Raw genomic sequence first — 23,621 nt, forward strand, 5'->3', positions numbered from 1 at the left:
TGTGAAGCCGCTGAGATGGGAATCAGCACCTCTAAATCCGAGACCATGGTCCTCAGCCGGAAAAGGGTGGAGTGCCCTCTCAGGGTTGGGAACGAGATCCTGCCTCAAGTGGAGGAGTTTAAGTATCTCTGGGTATTGTTCACGAGTGAGGGAAGAATGGAGCGTGAGATCAACAGGCGGATCGGTGCGGCGTCCGCAGTCATGCGGGCTCTGCATCGGTCTGTCGTGGTGAAAAAGGAGCCGAGCCATAAGGCAAAGCTCTCAATTTACCAGTCGATCTATGTTCCTACCCTCACCTATGGTCATGAGCTATGGGTAGTGACCGAAAGAACGAGATCGCGAATACAAGTGGCTGAAATGAGTTTCCTCCGCAGGGTGTCTGGGCTCTCCCTTAAAGATAGGGTGAGAAGCTCAGTCATCCGGGAGGGGCTCGGAGTAGAGCCGCTGCTCCTCCACATCGAGAGGAGTCAGATGAGATGGCTGGGGCATCTGATCAGGATGCCTCCTGGACGCCTCCCTGGTGAGGTGTTCCGGACACGTCCATCCGGGAGTAGGCCCCGGGGAAGACCCAGGACACGCTGGAGGGACTATGTCCCCCGGCTGGCCTGGGAGCACCTTGGGATTCTCCCAGAAGAGCTTGAAGTGGTTGGGGAGAGGGAAGTCTGGGCATCTCTGCTGAAGCTGCTGCCCTCGCGACCCGGCCTCGGATAAGCGGACGAGGATGGATGGATGGATGGATGGACATAGTCCCACTGACATCTCGAACAACTAAGAGCAAGGGTAATGTTGATGGTTGTGTCTTTTTTAAGGTGGTGTTGTTTCCTCTTAAAATAAGTCTTAATTTTGAAAAATTTACCATGAACTCACAAAGCAGACCCGTACAAAGGTACTTCTCAACTGTTAATTCTCTATTTTACTGTTTATTAAAAACAATTAGTTTTTTGGGACCTATGGAAAATGATGGAAGTGTGGCTTTAAGCACTGTCCTGTTTGCTATTATGCATTTGTAGTACATTTGTTTATGAAAAGATGCTAGATATCATTCCAAAATACTATTCTGCATCATATACAGTACAAATGTATTGCTTATTGAAATTTGATTATTTAATAGCTGAAGTAATAAACAATGCTTGATTTCAGCTATAAACCTGCTGATACCGTAGTACATTTTTAAATGCCTAAATTAGTCAAATTTAAGTTAGGTAAAGCAATAAATGGGGAAGAGTAAAGTGGAGCCAGTGGGATGAGCTTTTGTTTTGTTGATAGCCAATAGTTACAGTAACAAATAAAAGCCCAATTGGCAACATTTCAGATCAGGCATGTTTATGAACCTTCTCATCATCTACAGTATGTAGATTTATAGGGTTATTTGGTAAAATCTGCCCCATTTAAAACCAATTAATAATCCCACATTCAGGGTCATTTTTTTTTGCAAGCCCTACTGATTTTATCTTGTAGACAGTTGCATAGGGATGCTCCAATGAGGATTTTGAAGGCTGATACCAATCAACAATTTCATGTTACTTGATCGGCCAATTCCAATAGATAGATAGATACTTTATTAATCCCAAGGGGAAATTCACATACTCCAACAGCAGCACACTGTTAAAGAACAGTATTAAATTAAAGAGTGATAACAATGCAAGTATACAGACAGATAATAACTTTGTATAATGTTAACGTTTACCCCCCCGGGTGGAATTGAAGAGTCGCATAGTGTGGGGGAGGAACGATCTCCTCAGTCTGTCAGTGGAGCAGGATGGTGACAGCAGTCTGTCACTGAAGCTGCTTCTCTATCTGGAGATGATACTGTTTAGTGGATGCAGTGAATTCTCCATTATTGACAGGAGCCTGCTCAGCGCCCGTCGCTCTGCCACGGATGATAGAACATCTGCAGCATCTTATTGCAGATGTTGAAGGACGCCAGCCTTCTAAGGAAGTATAGTCGGCTCTGTCCTTTCTTACTCAGAGCATCAGTATTGGCAGTCCAGTCCAATTTATCATCCAGCTGCACTCCCAGGTATTTATAGGTTTGCACCTTCTACACAGTGTCACCTATGATGATGATGATGATGATGGAGGGGCCTGGTCCTCCTAAAATCCACCACCAGCCCCTTGGTTTTGCTGGTGTTCAGTTGTAGGTGGTTTGAGTTGCACCATTTAACAAAGTCCTTGATTAGGTTCCTATAATCCTCCTCCTGCCCATTCCTGATGCAGCCCACGATAGCAGTGTCGTCAGCAAAATTTTGCATGTGGCAGGACTCCGAGTTGTATTGGAAGTCCGATGTATATAAGCTGAACAGGACCGGAGAAAGTACAGTCCCCTGTGGTGCTCCTGTGCTGCTGACCATAATGTTAGACCTACAGTTCCCGAGATGCACATACTGAGGTCTGTCTGTAAGAGAGTCCATGATCCATGCCACCAGGTATGAGTCTACTCCCATCTCTGTCAGCTTGTCCCTAAGGAGCAGAGGTTGGATGGTGTTGAAGGCGCAAGAGAAGTCTAGAAACATAATTCTTACAGCACCACTGCCTCTGTCCAAGTGGGAGAGGGATCGGTGTAGCATGTAGATGATGGCAGCCTCCGCTCCCACCTTCTCCTGGTATGCAAACTGCAGAGGGTCAAGGGCGTTTTTTCGTTATCCCTTTAAAAAACTTTACACTACTCTCCTGCCTAATGAGACATATTGAAGTTTTATGTCCTATATTAAAGTGTATTTTTATAATTAAACTATTCTTTTATTATTGACAAAATTAAATTGTACAGGCTTATTGTTCAGTGAACATAAAATACTAAACTAAGTAAAATTTCCCTTAAATACATTAACTAATAAAATGTGTACAGAAGTATTTATACAGAATACATATGGCACAAAAGAAATAGAATTACAAGTTGTCATATTTAGTTTGTTTTTCTGTAATGTACCTATTTGAAACCAGGGTTAATTAAAAACAATAGTTTTGGTAACACTTTACATTAAGAGTCCATAATTACACTGTATTTATACAGGTACTTACATAGTAGTTACAGTGTAACTGAGTTATTACTCCGTACTTACTGTGTAATACAAAGTAACGCTATAGTTAATTACTCAATTGTAATTGTTATTCCAAAGTTTATATAATTACAATGTAACAATTTATCACTGATCCAAAAACAAGTGTACTTACATAGTTATGATGTAACTGTACATTCAAAATGTAATAAAAACAGGGTATGTAATTACAGCTATGTAACAGATGTTCCGTGGTCTGGGCAAGTGTAATCATGAACACTTAATGTAAAGTGTTACTGTAGTTTTCACAATTTCTCTACCAATATATACTGTGTGTGTGTGTGTGTGTGTGTATATATATATATATAACACACAGAGTATATTCTTAGTCAATTGATATTGGCAATGCACTTATGTTTTAATCATTCAAAATCATTAAATGCACTACAGCTTTTTGCTGTTAAAATATACATTTACTATATTTATACAAGTGTTTTTTTTTCTCTTCAGTGTATCAACTAGACATTTGTAATTCTTGATGTTTAATTATAAAATATGGATTTCCATTTTAATTATGTAGTACTTGTTTCTTACCAAAATTTGCTGTATGATACACAACTACAAAGAAGCACAGTGCAAATCTTTTAAAAAACCCTACAACCACGCTGTTAAACATCAAGCTGTTTAAAAAGTCCTTCTCGGGCCACCAAAACTTCTCTGACCTGTCAATATGAACTCCACAAGACAAGTGTCCTGTGCTATCTGGCACCAAGACATTAGCAGCAGGTTGTGTATGTTTCAAGTGAAGCATGTGTTTTTTAGCACATCCTACAGATGCGCGATTGGACTGAGATCCTGGAGGATGTGGAGGCCATGTCAACACTTTGAACTGTTTGTCATGTTCCTCAAACAACTCCAAAAATTTTTTTTTTTTTTTGCAGTGTGGCAGGGCAAATAAGTGCTTTTAGGGAATGCTGTTACCATGAAGGCATGTATATGGTCTGCAACAATATTTAGATAGGTACGTGTCAAACATAAACATGAATGCCTCTACCGGCTTGGCTGCTTCCCATAGTGCAATCTGCAGCCATCTCTTCCCCAGTTAAAAGACTAACATATACCCAGCTGTTCACATGATCTAAATAAACATTACTCATCAGACCAGGACACCTTCTTCCATTGCTTTTGTCTAGTTCTGACACTCTGATGCCCTTTTTAGGTGCTTTTGGCAGTAGATCGTAGTCAACATGGACACTCTGATCAGACTGCAGTTACGCAGCCCCATATGCAGCAAGCTGCAATGCACGGTGTGTTCTGACACTTCTGTCATTGCCAGTATTGAAGTTTTTTCAGCGGTTTGTGTTACAGTAGCTCTTATGTGGGCACAAGACCAGATGGTCTAGCCTTCGCTCCCCATGTGCATCAGTGAGCCATGAGTGCCAATGATCTTGTCAACCGTTCTTCCTTCCTTGGGCCACTTTTGACAGGTAGGGGTGTTCCCAGCATGCAGTGGTTAGTACAAGTCCTGCCATTTTACAGATGCTGTGACTCCGTCGTCTAGCCATCACAATTTGGCTCTGGTCAAAGTCGCTTGGATCCTTATGCTTGCCCGTTTTTCCTGCTTCCAACAATCACCTTCAAGAATTGACTGTTCACTTGCTGTCTAATGTCCCACCCCTTGACAGGTGCTATTGTGATGAGACCGTCAATGTTATTCACTTCACCTGTTGGTTGTCCCTGACAGGTATAGTATACAGTACAGTGTACACCATGGCAGTACTGTCACAGTGTAAAAGAGGTTTTGTTTAACTTGAAAACAAAGTGTTGACAAATGACAGAAGAAAAAAGTAGGTGTTTAGTGTGGACCATTGAGGCATCACAGTAGAATCAGAGTTGAAAGGTTTTGTCACCAGTTTCTTTATAGTATTTTAGAGCCTCAAAAAGCCTTGTTTTGGAAGATCTCAACTTTTATAGCATTAGCTGCTTGATTGGGTTTTGTGGAGTTTTGAGAATGGTTCAGGATTGGACTGAATGGTGTTTTGTGTATCTTGTAACCAGTTAATTCTTAATGTGTGAAGACCATTACAAAGAGTTGATTTGCCTTATTAGTTATTTATGCATACATTTTTCAAGGTTCTGTCCTTATTAATAATGAAACCACAACAGAGTAAAAAAAAAAAAAACCTAAAGTGAAATTTGCAATCCTAAAATACCAACCAACAAAGAGTAAATAAGACATGTATTGTCATTCTTGTAGAGATTTTAACCATCCATGATGACCTTTTTCCTTCTTTCCAGTTATTGCATTAAGATGAGGGCAATAGTTGTCTTGTGTTGTCAAATACATTTTTTTTATGGTACATTATAGACCTGTTTTCCAAAATGCTTTAGCGGACAAATTTGAAATTGCTATTAGATCTTTAATTGTTAAGTGTTTAGAGTGTTAACTATTACTTATGAAAATTAGATTTACTGCTTTTTTTATTGTCTAGGACCAAGAGATTGAGAAAATGAAGGAACTAAGTGAACAAAATCAGAAGTTGATAGAAGAGAACGATGTCTACAAGCAGGTTGAGTCTTCTTCTGTTCTTCTTTATTCCATAGCTGGCGTTTGGAAAGGGGGTCGACCTCGTAGCCAATACGCTGCTGTTGGTGCCGCTGGATTCCATGCTCTGTTCACCACACTCTTCCATGCTAGTCGATCGGTTGCAACAGTTCTTGCTTTGATTGTTGTCAGTCGCTGGTTCTTTAGATCGTTCTCTACCTGTTTCAACCATGTCATCTTCGGTGCTTGTTGTTGTATCCTCCAATCGGGAGGATGTTTTCTCCATAGGAGTTTGTGTGGTAGTCGATTTCCATCCATCCTACAGACGTGGCCGAACCATCTTAATCAACGTTTTTGAATTTCCTCCGCGATCGGTGCCTGTTGGTTGCACCTTTCTCTGATTGTCTCGTTTCGGAGGCGGTCGCGGAGTGAGACACGAAGAATCTGTCTCAAGCATCGCATTTGGAAGGCCTCGAGCTTGTTGAGGTCCGGCTTGAGCAATGTCCATGTTTCCGATCCGTAAAGAAGGATTGGAAGGATCAGCGTCCTATATAGGCGTATTTTGGTTTTGATGGTAATATTTGCCCGCTTCCATATGCACCACTTGAGTGAGGCAAATGCTGCTGTTGCCTGGCCGATCCGGCTGTGAACTTCCGCTGCCGACGCTGCTTTCTTCTCCGTGACCAATGATCTCAAGTACTTGAACTGTAGCAATTATTGCAATTGTGGTGATGTTCAAACATAGCAGGGGTCGACCTTCCATGATAATTCTTGAGACAAATTGTTTCTGCCCAATGGGAGAAGCGTAAGACCTACCCATAGGGGGTTTTTCTTTTGCTGTGTGAAAAATGTCTAAACTGAAGATTGAAACAATGTGTCTAACTTCCTGATTCACCACAAAGCCAACTGAACAAGAGTGTGAAAATCCCTTTAAATTCTTCTGAAGTATTTATAGCGAAAGCCTGAATTTTATTTATTTTTTTACTTCTTCCATAGGGGAACATAAGAGTGTTTTGCAGAATACGTCCTCTTCTGCCCAGTGACCACGCTGATAACCTAGAACTCGTTCAGTTCCCAAATGATGAGAAGTCAATCTTGCTTGCAAGGACTGAAGAGGTATAGTAGTGACTACCCTAACATCCCACCTCTCCCCAGCACTGCATCTCCTCCATTGAAGAAGTTCTTAATTTCATTGTTCTGTTTTCATCTTTTTAATAGTCTCACATTGGCAGAGATAGCAAAGACCAGCTAAAATACAGGTCCAGCTTTTGACTGAGTTTTTCCACCCCGCTCCTCGCAACAAGAAGTCTTTGAAGAGATTTCTCTTATTGTGCAGTCGGCACTTGACGGGGGTGGGGGGTGGGGGTTTTGGGTTGGGTGGGGGAGGGAGGGGGTTGGGGGGGGGGGGTTGGGTTTGGTTGGTTGGAGGGGGGGGGGGGACATTTCTCTGCCTAGAAGCAGTGTTGTGTTTTAACTTTTTGCAGATAATAATGAAATAAAATGTTTGACCAACAGATGAGCTCTGAATACTTTAATAGTTTTCAGGAATATCTAGTTAAGATCAAATACTGTTACTATCATGAGCCTCACTCACTTACACTCAGCCAGTTTGTGATTATTAATTTTATGCTGTTTATAGTGTACATCTAAGCATATTTAATTAAGAAAAGTCCACATTTCAAAATGATTGGGCATTTTTCTGTGTGGAAAGAGAAGATCTTCAGTATTAAATGTACAATAAATGTAACACAAGTACAGGTTCTGATTAGCTCTGCTGAATAAGTTTTTTCTGAAGAATAGTCGATTTGATTTGAATTTTGGTACTGCATCTTGAACAGGAAGGTATACAGCTTTAAATTCTGTTTTGGCTTTACAGTTTGTTTTTTTCCCTGGTATCATTTTACCATATCAAAAAAAAAATTAGCCCTAAATATGAAGTAAAAGAGTGATGTGATCGTCAAAATTTGAAACTTTGTCTTGAGCACTTTTCATGTGCATGTTTGCATGTTCTCCCCGTGTCTGTGTGGGTTTCCTCCCACAGTCTGAAGACATGCAGGTTAGGTGCATTGGCCATCCTAAATTGTCCCCAGTGTGTGTGCCCTGCGGTGGGCTGGCACCCTGCCCGGGATTTGTTCCTGCCTTGCAATCTGTGTTGGCTGGGATTGGCTCCAGCAGACCCCCGTGACCCCATGTTAGGATATAGCGGGTAGGACAATAACTGACCTTTATGTTGGGTGGCTTACTTCAGTAGACCTGCAGCTGTACTTCCCAGAGGCTGGCCTCGAAAAGCCTTTAATGATGTAACTATGCAAGCTTAGAAAAATGGTCATTTTGTTTTGTTTGGCACACTTTGTAATTTCTTTGTATGATCCACGTGGCCAAATATTTTTTTGAAAGATTTGCAGTGTAGCATTTTCACCATTATTGGTTGTCTTCCATCTTGCTTTAATGAATATCCCTTACGTTGATTTTTAGCTTGCTTATTTTTTTCTGTATCTCTTACTACCCTTTTGTTTGGTTCTGACATTTTTTAGAAGGAGAGTTTAACTTGGCATTTGGTATGCATCACAACAAGATAACCTCTCTCATTAATTTTAACTGCCTTGCTCCCAAGCCCAGCTTTTATTTCTGCCCCCCCAAAGTGCTGAGTTTCTTTAGGACTTCCCAAGTTTTTTCAGGTTGGTCTACTCTTGCACCTTAAGATTGTCACACACACAGCAGATACACAAACACATAGCGATCCTGTAGACAGTCTTGGGTGAAAGCGTAATTGTCATGCTGCAATATTCTACTTCGAACCCCCTCACATTCACATATAAATATTCTATAGGAGTCTCTACTTAAGAGCTTACTATCACCAGTACTGACGGACATACAAGTGTCATCACAACTCTTTTGGTTATGCCACCCACCAACCAAACCATATGTTCTGCTTTTACTGCAGTTGTCTCTTCTTTCAAGGAGCGACCTCTTAGCCTTGATAAACCCTATGGCAGGGGTGCCTAATATGTTGATCGGAAAGGTAGTACAGGTAGATCGCGTTGCATTCAAAAAAAAAAATTTTTTTAAATGTTAGTCTATCATATATCCTCCCTATGGCATTTGCCACTTGATTGACATACAGGGCAGCCAGTCTGAGATCTCTTTTCTTCTAACACACTGGTCATCACGCATGCATGATCGATCAAATGCGCAAGCTACTGCAAAACTCTGGCTATCTAAGTGATCTAGTTAGCCTTCCAATTTATATCGACTAAAGAAGGGATTTAAAAAAAAAAAAAAGTGTTGGTTATGGGCTGGATGTGGAATTGGAAGAGGATTTTTTTCTCTCACAATGCCACAATCGAAGTGCATTTATTTGTCTGATCTGTCAATCTATCATTGCTATTCCAAAGAAGGAAAATGTGGAAAGGCACTTTCAAACTGTTCATAAAAACTACGAAACTGACTTTCTTCCGAAAAGTTAAAATTGCCGTTAATCGGACAGCCGTCATTTTTCACTCGGCTGAATTCAAAAGCAAAGGCAGACACAACGAGGGATGGTTCCGGGTGAGTCACTCGATCTTTAAGCATAAGAAGTCCTTCCAAGATGGAGAGCTGATAAAAGAAGCCTTTGTTGAGGAAGATGGCTAGGGAGAAATTCCTGCGGAGATTTCAAGACCCCTGGCTGGAGAAAAAGGAGTTTCTCCTTGTCATTAAACATGCAGAATACAAGCAACTTAACGATCTGGCCAATATGTTGAATGAGCTTAATTTACAGTTGTAAGGAAAAGAGTAAACTATGGTAAATATGATTAGCTCAGTTAATGCTTTCAAACGAAAAATGCAACATCTGTCCTCCAAGCTGCAGCGCCTTGATTTGGGGAACATCCAAAACCTCACATCAGTGCTGGAGATGCAATGGAAGGTGTGAGTGCAACTTGACAACATACGCTACACGGAGCAGACTGAAAATTGTCTGTAAGACTTTGACAGATGGTTTCAAGACATAGCTTTACTTGAGCCAATCTCTACATTTAAGTGCTATCCATTTAGGGATCTCTACAGTGGAGGATGAGATTTTGACACTACAGGATGACCTTCAGCTGAAGTATGGGGCTCATGGACAGTTTTGGAACTTACTCACAGAGGAAAAGTACCCAAACATGAGGAAATGTGCTACCTCCTTGACTGCATTATTCGGCTCTACTCATTTATGCGAGTCAGCCTTTTCCCACATGAAGATTATTAAATCGAAATACTGTAGTGACAACACATTTATTGAATTGTTGTGTATGTGTGTGACCATAATTCGTTCCAAACCTCTGGTTGTAAACCGATTTGGTCGTGAATCGAAGCAATTTTTCCCCCCCATAGGATTACATGTAAATACAATTAATCCATTCCAGACCGTACGAACTGTATGTAAATATATTTTTTTAAATATTTTTTTAAGCACAAATAACACTGACACAAAAACCCAGGCTCCCTCCTCAGCTGCACACGCAGGCTCTCTCTCTCTCTCTCTCTCTCTCTCTCTCTCTCTGACATTGCAGCAGTTCGGCTGTAGCCTTACAATCCGATCGTTGCATAAACGCTTTTTTGTTTTTTTTTGTTTTTTTTTTATTAATGTTTTAAGCACAGGGGGGGAAAAAAAGGAACATTTGAACAAATCCGAACTTTATTTAAAAGCCAACCAAGACAGTAACACTGCAGGAGTTCAGGCTAATAGCATTACAACCCGATCGCATTAAACACGCTTTTTAAATGAGTTTTAAGCACATGGAAAAAAACAAACATTTTGAAAAAAAGAGAGAAGTAACATTGCAACACTTTCTTCTCACCATTTTTCACTTGCTTAGAAGCCATGGTTAACTGCAAAAGCACACGAAATACTGTAGAGCACAAAGAGTTCGCAGGTAAAGCACGCACATCTGACTGAGAACAATGAACAGGGAGAGGCTGAACACGTGCTTAAATACATTAATCGGCGCGTACGAAGCGGAAGGGAAATGAAATAGAGCACAAAGACTTCACAACGAAAGCATGCACGCATGTGCAAGTACGCACGTCTGACCGAGAACAAAGCAACAGGTGCGTAAATCATCGACGCGCACAAACCGAAAGGGAAACTGGCTTGTTCGTATACAGTGTGTGTGGTCGTGAACCAAGGCAAAAGTTTGGCAGATGTGTTGGTCGTAAACTGAGTTGTACGTGTACCGAGACGTTTGTGAACCAAGATTCCACTGTAATTATATAAATAGATTACAGTGGAATCTTGGTTCACAAACGTCTCGGTACACGTACAACTCAGTTTACGACCAAAAACCTCGCCAAACTTTTTTGCCTCGGTTCACGACCACACACTCGGTATACGAACAAGCCAGGTTCCCTTTCGGTTTGTACGTTCAGTCTCTCCCTGTGCAGCGAGCAAGAGAGACCGAGAGCGAGACAGAGAGAGCCGCGCACGCACACACAGGTGCAAGAGAGAGTGAGCGAGCGAGGGACGCATAAGGTAGAGAAGGCTTGTTTTTGTTTTCAGTTCTATTTACAGTGATCGGTTCGTAGCCTGCATTGTTGCAATGTTACTTTTTCTTGGTGGTTTATTAAATTATGGATTTTTCAAATGTTCATTTTTTTTCCCCTGTGCTTAAAACTCATTAAAAAAAGTGTTTTTAGCGAGTGGTTCCTAGCACTATAGCGCGAACTATTGCAGTGTTACCAGTTTACCATTATGCGGTGCATTCTATGGTATAATTAACTACTGTATATTTGTGCTTAAATACTAAAATATATATACATACAGTTCGTACGGTCTGGAACGGATTAATTGTATTTACATACAATCCTATGGGAGAAATTGCTTCGGTTCACGAACAACTCGGTTTACGACCAGAGTTTTGGAACAAATTATGGTCGTGAACCGAGGTTCCACTGTATTTTATTTATATTTTTTTTTTTTTTTTTTTTTTTTTATATACAGTGCATTCGGAAAGTATTCACAGCGCATTTTTTTCCACATATTGTTAGGTTACAGCCTTATTCCAAAATGGATTAAATTCATTTTTTTCCTCAGAATTCTACACACAACACCCCATAATGACATCGTGAAAAAGGTTTACTTGAGATTTTTGCAAATTTATTAAAAATAAAAATTGAGAGAGCACATGTACATAAGTGTTCACAGCGTTTGCATTAAGCTCAAAATTTAAGCTCAGGTGCATCCTGTTTCCCCTGATCATCCTTCAGATGTTTCTGCAGTTTAATTGGAGTCCACCTGTGGTAAATTCAGTTGATTGGACATGATGTGGAAAGGCACACACCTGTCTATATAAAGGTCCCACAGTTGACCGTTCATGTCAGAGCACAAACCAAGCATGAAGTCAAAGGAATTGTCTGTAGACCTCAGAGACAGGATTGTCTCGAGGCACAAATCTGGGGAAGGTTACAGAAAAATTTCTGCTGCTTTGAAGGTCCCAATGAGCACAGTGGCCTCCATCATCCATAAGTGGAAGAAGTTCAAAACCACCAGGACTCTTCCTAGAGCTGGCCGGCCATCTAAACTGAGCGATCGGGAAGCCACTCCTTAGTTTGCCAAAAGGCACCTGAAGGACTCTCAGACCATGAGAAATAAACTTCTCTGGTCTGATGAGACCAAGATTGAGCTCTTTGGTGTGAATGCCAGGCATCATGCTTGGAGGAAACCAGGCACCACTCATCACCAGGCCAATACCATCCCTACAGTGAAGCATGGTGGTGGCAGCATCATGCTGTGGGGATGTCTTTCAGCGGCAGGGATTGGGAGACTAGTCAGGATAAAGGGAAAGATGACTGCAGCAATGTACAGAGACCTCCTGGATGAAAACCTGCTCCAGAGCGCTCTTGACCTCGGACTGGGGAGACGATTCATCTTTCAGCAGGACAACAACCCTAAGCACACAGCCAAGATATCAAAAGAGTGGCTTCAGGACAACTCTGTGAATGTCCTTGAGTGGCCCAGCCAGAGCCCAGACTTGAATCCGATTGAACATCTCTGGAGAGATCTTAAAATGGCTGTGCACGGACGCTTCCCATTCAACCTAATGGAGCTTGAGAGGTGCTGCAAAGAGGAATGGGCGAAACTGGCCAAGGATAGGTGTGCCAAGCTTGTGGCATCATATTCAACAAGACTTGAGGCTGGAATTGCTGCCAAAGGTGCATTGACAAAGTATTGAGCAAAGGCTGTGAATACTTATGTACATGTGATTTCTCAGTTTTTATTTTTAATAAATTTGTAAAAACCTCAAACTTTTTTCACATTGTCATTATGGGGTGTTGTGTGTAGAATTCTGAGGAAAAAAATGAATTAATCCATTTTGGAATAAGGCTGCAACATAACAAAATGTGGAAAAGTGATGCGCTGTGAATACTTTCCGGATGACATATATGTGCGTGTGTGTGTGTGTATATGTATAATTATACGTGTATAGTATTTTTAATGTAGGTAGATCATTTCGACCTGGTCATTTTTAAAAGTAGCTCGCAAGCCGAAAACAGTGTGGGCACCCCTGCTCTGTGGGCAAGTAATGTGGCTACTATTTGGCAAAAGACTAAATTACTGGCTATTGTCTGTCAGTCACTACAGTTTGTACCCTTTAAATTTACATGCAAATTATATTTTAACAGCTACGTTGAGCTTAATTGACCTTGCCGGCAGTGATAGGATTGATAAATCAGTCACAAGGAGACCGGTTAAAGGAAACGAAGGCCATTAACTGCAGTCTTTCCAACCTGGGGGGTGTCTTCATTGCTTTGGCAAACAAGGTAATTCATTGTTTATTCTTTATGTAGTTCCACTTTTCTCAATTTGGACCATTTCCTTTGAGCTAATTTTCTCTCTTCTCTCACTTGAAGGTGCAGGTCTTAATTCATGTGTTTTTGTTAAGGATACTTTTGTGCCTTACAGAAATTCAAAGCTGACTTTCTTATTGCAGAACTGCTTAGGGGGAAACAGTAAAACGTAAGTATTTTGTAATGCTAACACTGGGTAAGAATCTGAACATAGAGCTTAAAACTCTTAAGGTTCTCTCTCTTGAAGGAGAATAAATGGTAGTTTATTACTCCTTGAACCTGCAAAACAAATGAAGTGTTTGTTATTTATTTGCTTACATTTTTTTTATATAGACTTTTATGGAAATCAAAGCAGATTTGTGGTTTTTTTTTTTTTTTTTTTTTTAAACCCATATATAAATTGTCAGTTTTTGTCTTTTCTAGACCGGCTGAACAAATACAATATGTGTATACTTTTAATTCAGGGTTATTCAATTACAAATTAAGTTGGGCCAGATTTTCACACCAAGAAATCTAGCTGGGCCAGACGTTTTCAGCCACTGGTAACCAGCAAGTAATGTTACATTTATTTGTGTTGATTTAAAATGTGTCAAGTAATGTTCATTCATTGTTTCCCTTTTCAATTTGGTCATATCTGGGACAGGCACATCAAAAACGACAAAACGACTAACTGAACAGAATCTGAGGTAGTAGCGATACTTTTTTTTTTTTTTTCCCCTTCTACTGTCATCCACCTTAGTATGCCTGTGCGAAATCAGAAGGGACAGCTGAATTCCACAGGGCACAGATGTAATCATAACAGGGGACATGCATGATGAACAGAGGAATTTCAAATATCTCGCACCCAGTGCGGGATATAAAGCAGCTTTTAAGCAGCTCATGGATATGCAAGGGGAGCCCATTCCAACACATATATTCAAACAGGGGTTCTCCAACTCGGTCCTGGGGTCCAACTGTGGCTGTAGGTATTTGTCAACACCTGATAACACTAATCTCATTTACTGTAATTAGCTGGTATTTTTCTTTTCTTCTACATTCAGAAAAACACGGCCGCATGATTTTTACAAGACATTTAGAAAAATTTCTGCTTTTGCTATAGATTTAAATGCTTGACTCCCTTTTGTTGATTTCTTTCTATTTGGCCCATTTTCTGTGTTTGTTTGCTCCCTTCATTGTATCTTAATAATGACAATTAAAAATGGGCAGCGCAGACATCCGGAGAAACAACACTGAATAATCAAAGGCTGCAACTACTTTAGCGTCAGCACTACTAATTAGAAAAATAATGGATTAGTTAAACAATTAGAATGCCTAGAAAAGTAGAATGAAAATCAAGATGAAAATATTGTTAAGAAGAAAATGCATTATTCCAATATAACTGCTTAGTACATTTTCATTTTTTTTTTTTAACTAAACTTAGTTTTCTAATTTCTATACTGTTTCCAAAACACAGCACTTGGGAAATAAGACATCACTTAATTAGCCTAGGAGTCCAATTAAAAACAGAAGCTGTTTGCAACAAAAACCTGCCGCCACAGTGTGCCTCCAGGACCGAGTTTGGGAAGCAGTGTGTTAACAGCACAATAAAAAAAAAATAAAGGTCTTTTGCATCTGATACAATATTTCAAAGTTTCAATAATTCGCTACTGGCGAATGAAGTAGAAATGATCATCACCAAACCTGTTTTTAGTCGAATGTCCGATCATTTTTAGTTGCAGTCTGGAGCCCTGATGGGACCATAGGCTGGGCCACTCAGAGGTTGCTTCTGGGCTGCATTTTGAATAAGCCTGCTTTAATTATTCAGTATTGCTCTGTAGAACGTGTTCTTGCTGCTTTTAAAGTTAGTTATTTATACTGTTTATCAAGTTAATGTCTAGAATGGGGCTTTTGTGTTTACATTTATAAGAGGAGAGGAAAAAAACAATTGTCAAATTTTAACCATTTCTATTAAACCTTAAACGTGGGAATGTGTCTTATTTAAGCAGCACAGCTCTACAGTTGCATTGTTTTGTGGGAACATTTGTATACCAAGTTAAATTTAGGGCCACATTTAAAGAGTCATTTTTTAATTTACTGTAACAAAATTGCATTACTTATTAAACAAATATTCTACACCTATTTACTAGTGGCAATAGGAAATTGGATTAATTGAGGGACAACAATGATGCAGAATTCAGAAAAAACTTCATGATACAGAACTACAAAAGAAATGACAGTGAGCATTAGCACTCTCAATATGACTTTTTTTTGTTTGTTTTAAATACTGAAACAATAATGAAGTGGCAATTTTTTTTTTTTTTTGGTATGTTTTTCCATGCGTTTTACTTTAAAATTTTACTTGCTCTTTCCCCTAATAGAAATGTATGAACGTTTGGGCCAACAAAGTGTGTGTATGTATATATGTGTTTGACAGATGTCAGATGTGTGTACATATGTGCATGCATAGGTCTGATTGAAATCTCATATTTGGGTGGTTCTCTACCAGGTAAAATACAATTTGTTTTTGTATACCCAAAATCACACAAGAAGTGCCGCAATGGGCTTTAACAGGCCCTGCCTCTTGACAGCACCCCAGTCTTGACTCTCTAAGACGACGAGGAAAAACTCCCAAAAACACTGTTGTAGGGGAAAAAAATGGAAGAAACCTTGGGAAAGGCAGTCCAAAGAGACCCCTTTCCAGATTGGGTGTGCAATGGGTGTCAAAAAGGGGGACAATATAATACACAGAACAGAACAAATCCTCAATACAGTATGAAAATGTACAAGTATGGAGCAGAATTTAACAGTAGATGATATCCCATAATATGATTTGGTAATGCTTATAGTTGGCCGGCAGACATCCGCTATGCCCTCTCAGTTGCGAGAAGCAGATCATAGACCTGCTATAGAGTGCCTGTCAAATAAGAGTACACTACACATGTGTTGGACTTGACAGAAAGGGAACCAACCACCATGGCACAAAGTCTCAGATGCTGACATCAGAAGTTTGATTCCCGCAAGGGGAAGAAAAAGTGTGTACACCTGATGACCCCACAATTGGGGTATATTAATATATAAGTATACAGTAAGTGTGTGCGTGTGTGTGTGTGTGTGTGTGTGTATATATATATATATATATATATATATATATATATATATATATATATATATATATAAATAATACACACACCTTGTGCTCTTGAAATAATTACTCGCTTGGCATACTTTCTTTTTAAAATTGAGTTTTTTAATTCATGATACAAAACACACTATTTTGAGGTTAAGATTGATAATTAGTTATATTTCTGTGGTATGAGATAGAAAAGTCAAGCAAATCTCTATTCATGCAGGCTTATCAAAACACATTGGCAGTGCTTAGTAGATGCAGAATGGATGTACTGTTTGCCTTGCATGTTGAACGGTTGAGTTTGCCTTTCTCAGTTAAATGTACTTTTAGTTTTGGTTGCTGTTTTTTCTTTTCTTAAGTTAAGCCTTAACAAACACAACCTTTATTCTCAATGCTGAAAAAAGAAAGTCTTCTCATCCCTCCTACTTGACTGCTTGTATCCTTAATATAAGAACGGACCACCAGCAGATGGGCCTTTTGAACACTTGACAGTGAGCTGGGAGTACTCTATGGTTGCAGCTGATAATGAACTAAATAGGAGTTTGCATTTTCTTTTTTCTGATTCAGTAATTACAGAGCAGCATTACAAAATAAAGTCTTCCTGTTGTCACATGTGCTTGTAATGACGGTGCAGTCACCCTGATGGACAGACCCTGATGAAATTAAAATATATCGTTAAGCATTTTTTTTAAAGAATGATTTAAATGCAAAACTTCAAACCATCAGTGTAATTACCTTTTATATGAGATTAGGTTAATGATGTGAAAATATTTTGAAATATTTCATTTGTGAAAGATTAAAACTGAACTCCTGATCTTTCATTCCACAGGCTGATGTTTGTGAACATTTCACCAAAGAACAGCAGCTTTGGTGAATCTCTCAACTCGCTGAGATTTGCTAGCAAGGTCAGTACAACTATTTTATTGGTTTTAGGTAATGTGGGTAGGTTCACTTATGGTGAAGCTGGAGTGTTTTTATATAATTTAATGATGGTGACCTGGTTAGGGTAGTTTCCTCACACCCTCAAGAGACCATTTTAAACATTCCAACTTCAGTTTTAATGAACTGGAAGTGTAGTTGTTAAGTGCTGGCTATTTCTTTGCCCTCAGTGCTGCTCTAGGACAGGCACTGGCTCCTTGTTGCCCTATGGTTGAGTTCGGAGAAATGGGTGAAGTTATGCTTTTCTTTAAAGTTAACCTCTGCATTTCAAACGTGGTTGTCAAATTGTGTACTCAAAAGCTGCTCTTTATAGTTTGTGTTTTTAATTAAGTCTTCTGTAGGTCTACTTTGGCCAGGAATGTTTCTAGATCTAGGGAGGCAGATTGCGGCAGAACCTGAGACTCATCTACAACAACAACAACATTTATATAGCACATTTTCATACAAAAAGTAGCTCAAAGTGCTTTACATAATGAAGAGAAGAAAAATAAAAGACAAAATAAGAAATTACAATAAGACAACATTAGTTAACATAGAAAGGAGTAAGGTCCGATGGCCAGGGTGGACAGAAAAAAACAAACAAAAAACTCCAGAAGGCTGGAGAAAAAAATAAAATCTGTAGGGGTTCCAGGCCATGAGACCATCCAGTCCCCTCTGGGTATTCTACCTAACAAATGAAATGGTCCTCTTTGTATTTAGGGTTCTCACGGAGTCACTTGATGCTGATGGTCATACAGACTTCTGGCTTTTAATCCATCCATCATTGTTGGAACATCATGGTGCTTTGGGTAGATGGTGGTAGTCTCTCTCGTGTGGTGCTCTAGTTGTACACTAATTTTGTGATCTGGAAGTACACCTTCTCTAACAAATAAGATGGAGCAGCTGGTTATGGGCATTGAGCATCTTTCTGGCACTGAGATCTTTGGGATATGCTGTACAGCCTTTACACTGACTCCAGGTCCGATTCTGTTTTAATCTGATTTCTCTCTTTCTCTGTTTAGGTGAATGAATGTGTGATTGGGACAGCAGTTGCCAACAGAAAATGAGTGTTCGATACTTTTACTTTTGTAAATAGAAAAATCACATTTTATGTAGCCATTTTTGTATTTTAAAACAATCTCTTTTGTATACATTTTATACATAAAAATGCAGTTGTGTTTTTATTATTTGATTTATATAGTACCTTCAAGTCAGGCTTTATTTGTGCAATGCATGTTATGAAGGTTTTATTTATAATCATGTAAAGAAGTAGATTTTTTTTTTTTTTAATTTAATGTAACTGTTTTAAATAGTGATCAATAAAGCTTTGAAATGTAGACTTCATTGTACCCTTATTGAATGATTAAAATGCATGCAGAGACAAATGATTAGATTTCCAGAAGTGAAATACACACAAACACAATCATTCTGTAGCTTAATCTGGGCAGTGTGGACTGGCCAATGGGTGTGGACATTTTTAAAATTCGTATTGTCGCCTGCAATGTTCAAAATGCAGGTCAATTTGTGAGTGTGATGGGGGGGGGGGGGGAAAAGAAATGATGCTGGAATGTTCTTTAGAGAGTATGCGATATGTGACATTGCATTATAAGATGTGGAAATAAATATTAGAGGATTGTACTGGTTTGTTTACAACAAGGAATGAGCAGTTGTAACATAACTGCTAGGAATTGCAACAGTTTTTATAAAAGCAAATATAAAAAGAAAGTGAGAAAGATAAAGGATCATTCAGAGCAAATCGAATTTGGATCCAAAGCAATGCCATTTAAACAAGTTGAGCTTCATAAACAATGTGGATCCATATGACTTGTTAGCCAAAAATGGACAAAACACCTTGACCATCTAACATGGCTCACATTTTATTTTCTTTTATCCAATTATCTATTTTTTTATATTTCCTTTTACACTTTATTAAAGGATTTTTAACCAACATCATTAATTTGATTTTGTTGAATAGCATGTATTGAACGTAGGCCGTATACAATAGCACAAAACCAAATGTACAAAAAAATAAGACCGACTCGGTTGTGAGGTATAAAGCATTCAATCCTGATATTTTATTTTTCTCTCTCCTCCTTCTCTGTGCATCACTACATTTCTGTAGCCCATTTTCATACCAGTGATGCACCTCAAAGTGCTCTACAGGTTGCCTAAGAAGTCATTGCTTGCAAAAAAAAAACAAATTTAAACAAGAAAAATAATTCATAATGGCATTCAAAAATGCACTTGCATAACACTGAGAAATAGAAATCCTTAGTTTTTCCATGTGTGTTTTTTCTTTCAGTCTCTAAATGGTGGTCTGATATTAAGGTCATTGGGCTAGCGTGGACAGAAAAACAAAATGAAATCCAAAAACTCCAGTTAAGCTGCAAAGGGGGGAAAAAAAGTCTTCTAGGGTTTTCAGGCCAAAAGATCTCTCATTAATGCCGAGATGCATGGTCTTGGTATTGTACAGACCTACTTAGTTGGTTTTATTATTTGTGCACTATGGTACTGTCTCAGTCTGAATATAAAAGGTAGGAGCAAATCACACGAGCTGTTTGCCTGCCTGTCATGTGATAAATTAGACCGGCTTTCATAGAGAGACAGAGAGAGAAAAAGGCCAAAGTTTTCAGGATTAAAATTATGGTCAATTATGTGTTGTGGTACTTTACCCTTATTTGTTTTCAGCCTTAAGAAGGTTTCTATGAGGGTAACATCAGTGTTTTATCAATGGGGATGTAAGAAACATTAGCCGTATTAATAATGATTAATTTATTACTTCTTATGGTAAAGATTGTCACCTAAAAATACTGAGTTAATGTTGACTCCATATTGGCTGTTTGTGGTGTTTGCTTGATTTCTTCTGCACTTTTGGCCATGATTTTGTCTGAAGTGATGAATTTCACCATCTAGTTGGGGTTAAGAGTGTTAAGAAGAATACAAATTTTGGCATTCAAAAGTCTGGCCTTTTCAGGTGACGTCTTGTGTTTTAATGTTGAATGTGGACAGTGATTTGGGAAAGGGAAGAAGTACAAAAAATGAATGGCACCACTTGTACAATAAAGACCCTGGACAGGGTTGCTTGAGACTTTTTGACCAAAAAAAATTCTGGTCAGAGTTATGTAGACAATGCTGAATTTTATCTAGTCTTGCTGTCATTAGAACCAGAATGTTACTGTGAAAATCTGATTTGGCTGCTTATTGTCTTAAGTGACCTTGAGGGGACAAAAAGTAAAAGGCTTTCAAAGATAAGACAGAAGTGTAACCAGTTTGGTTGTGTTGTGGTAAATGGGGAGGAAAAAAAAAACAAAGTTGCAAGCTGCGTGCAAGTAGTTCTCTTACAAAGTTCAAGTAACTGGGCGAAAGAGGATGTGCCAGCAATTCAGGTAAATGTATAACAAAGAAATTCTAGGAGGTGGGACAGTGTGGAGAACTGGAAGTGATGATGAAATGGAGGGTGATCCTCAAGAAGGGATGGAAATGCAAGGAGTGCTTTAAGATTTTGGATTTAAGTATAGAGCAACCAGCTCCCAAAGGAAATGATCAAGAAAAGATTTGCAGCCTTTACTGAGAGGTTTTGTAAATGTTTTGTTGTTGTGTTAAAAGTGACACCCACATTTGATTTGGAGAATGTGTTGCACTTATGTTCCAAAATCTAATTGTGAAAAGGACTGTAGAAGAGCTCCGGTTAGTAATGACCTGTAACATAACTGGTCTACTAAGGCGATCTAGATGTGGTTTGTTCTCTGCACATAATTGCTAGACTGCTGGTCACTGGTCATTCATCTTTTGTGCGTTCTTATTCCAGTATATGGTGGCAGACATCAGCTCTTTAGCCATACCAATCCAACACTAAGTATTTGAAGACTCCTCTACCCTGAAACTGTATATATCACAGCTTGGGATTCTTTGACTGTGCAAGGGAGCAAAACTAAGAGAACTGCACAGGATTAATGTCCAGATTCCACATGTGGTTGTAATAAATTGAACTTGTATTAAATGTACAATAAATGTAACACAAGTACAGGTTCTGATTAGCTCTGCTGAATAAGTTTTTTCTGAAGAATAGTCTGTTTGATTTGAATTTTGGTACTGCATCTTGAACAGGAAGGTATACAGCTTTAAATTCGGTTTTGGCTTTACAGTTTTTGTTTTTTTCCCTGGTATCATTTTACCATATCATAAAAAAAAAATTAGCCCTAAATATGAAGTAAAAGAGTGATGTGATTGTCAAAATTTGAAACTTTGTCTTGAGCACTTCATGTGCATGTTTGCATGTTCTCCCCGTGTCTGTGTGGGTTTCCTCCCACAGTCTGAAGACATGCAGGTTAGGTGCATTGGCCATCCTAAATTGTCCCCAGTGTGTGTGCCCTGCGGTGGGCTGGCACCCTGCCCGGGATTTGTTCCTGCCTTGCAATCTGTGTTGGCTGGGATTGGCTCCAGCAGACCCCCGTGACCCCATGTTAGGATATAGCGGGTAGGACAATGACTGACCTTTATGTTGGGTGGTGTTTTGTCTCGGTAGAGTAATATATATTGCTCTACTTTCCCCTATTGTATTATTAATATGTAGCCTCACAGACTTACCACTGTTTATAAGGTATTATTGTATATAACTTATCCCCACCTTCCCTTCTATATCTATAACCTTGGGCAATTAGAAATAGTAAAAGACAAGCAGAAGTTAAGTTACAGTTTAAACAATGTATTAGTATTATTGATGATATTCATAAATAACAAAATGCAAAGTACATTTGAATATTGGCAACCATACAACCTGATTAAATGATATGTAGTTCAGGTTGCACACAGTCTTCTGATTACTTAAATGTCTCTAGTTAAGACATCATTAATGCTCAGCTTTCAGCCACATGTCTGTTCAAAATGGCTGCTGTGCTGTTCATTGTGTTCTCTTCAGGTTAGCAAGAGAGATGCTTCTTCATCATATGTTGGTTGGTAAGAGAGAGATACTGAGGTTAAACACATACATTTATAGATGTTCTGTCCAATCCCGAGAGCCAATAGGACATCATGGTACTTAAAGGCTTCTGAACCAAGCCAATTCCAAACAGCCATACCTCAGACCAATGGGGGAAATAGAACATCTTAACACCTGCCCCCAAACCATATGTTAAAGCAGGGGTGGGCAGATTCAGTCCTGGAGGGCCGCAGTGGTTGCAGGTTTTTGTTCCAACCCAGTTGCTTAATTAAAAACCAATCTTTGTCAATTATTTAATTGCATGGCTTGCTAGTGCTTTAACTCTGCCATGTCAGGTCGTTCTCATATCTTAGATTTATTTTCCTTTCTAAGGATATCACCCAAATGATTTGAAGTCTAAAACAGATGAGTAATTCTCAGTACTTCACTTTTTTCTCTGCACTTTCCTTCCAAGTATTTAATTAAACCAAATAGTGTGTGATAAATACACACAGGTGTAAATGAAAACAAGCTAAATGGAGAAATGCTGGTCTCTTTTGTCATTTGCATGTTATTGCTAATAAGGAGTGATTAAAAACCAAGAATACAGCTGTTTAAGACTAAAATAAGCAATAAGGGTTCAAAATCTTAACAAGCGAGACAACTAAAGTGAAGCTGAAGTGTTACTTGAGCAATGAGGGCTTCTTATTAAGCAATTGGGTTGGAGCAAAAACCTGCAGTCACTGCGGCCCTCCAGGACTGAATCTGCCCACCCCTGTGTTAAAGTACACCTTAGCCCATTTGCGGGGTAGAAATGACTTTAGCAAGGAAACACTTGCCAAACTGGTTTAAAACACATCTCCCAAATCCTGTCGTAAAATTCAAATAGACCCATTCCTAAGGGGGAGGGGTAAACACTAAATTACACTGCTTTGTCTAAATTACAAATAAAGATATACAGTACAAAATATTCATCAAGTTCTATGTAAAATCTCACAACACATGTACAGTGGTGTGAAAAACTATTCGCCCCCTTCCTGATTTCTTATTCTTTTGCATGTTTGTCACACAAAATGTTTCTGATCATCAAACACATTTAACCATTAGTCAAATATAACACAAGTAAACACAAACTGCAGTTTTTAAATGATGGTGTTTATTATTTAGGGAGAAAAAAAATCCAAACCTACATGGCCCTGTGTGAAAAAGTAATTGCCCCCTTGTTAAAAAATAACCTAACTGTGGTGTATCACACCTGAGTTCAATTTCCGTAGCCACCCCCAGGCCTGATTACTGCCACACCTGTTTCAATCAAGAAATCACTTAAAT

The 23,621-nt window shown here is 39.1% G+C and overlaps 1 long non-coding RNA gene across 1 annotated transcript; it reads left to right on the top strand.

Annotated features, from left to right (window-relative positions):
* The first annotated feature begins 13,442 nt into the window (after positions 1-13,442).
* Positions 13,443-18,542, top strand: LOC127529993 (uncharacterized). The gene is made up of 3 exons (XR_007936558.1): positions 13,443-13,519; positions 17,286-17,361; positions 18,397-18,542. It is a non-coding gene; the product is annotated as an uncharacterized LOC127529993 (long non-coding RNA).
* Positions 18,543-23,621: the final 5,079 nt, after the last annotated feature.

The sequence above is a fragment of the Erpetoichthys calabaricus genome, chromosome 13 (genome assembly GCF_900747795.2).
Source record: "Erpetoichthys calabaricus chromosome 13, fErpCal1.3, whole genome shotgun sequence".
Classification (NCBI taxonomy): Eukaryota; Metazoa; Chordata; class Cladistia; order Polypteriformes; family Polypteridae; genus Erpetoichthys; species Erpetoichthys calabaricus.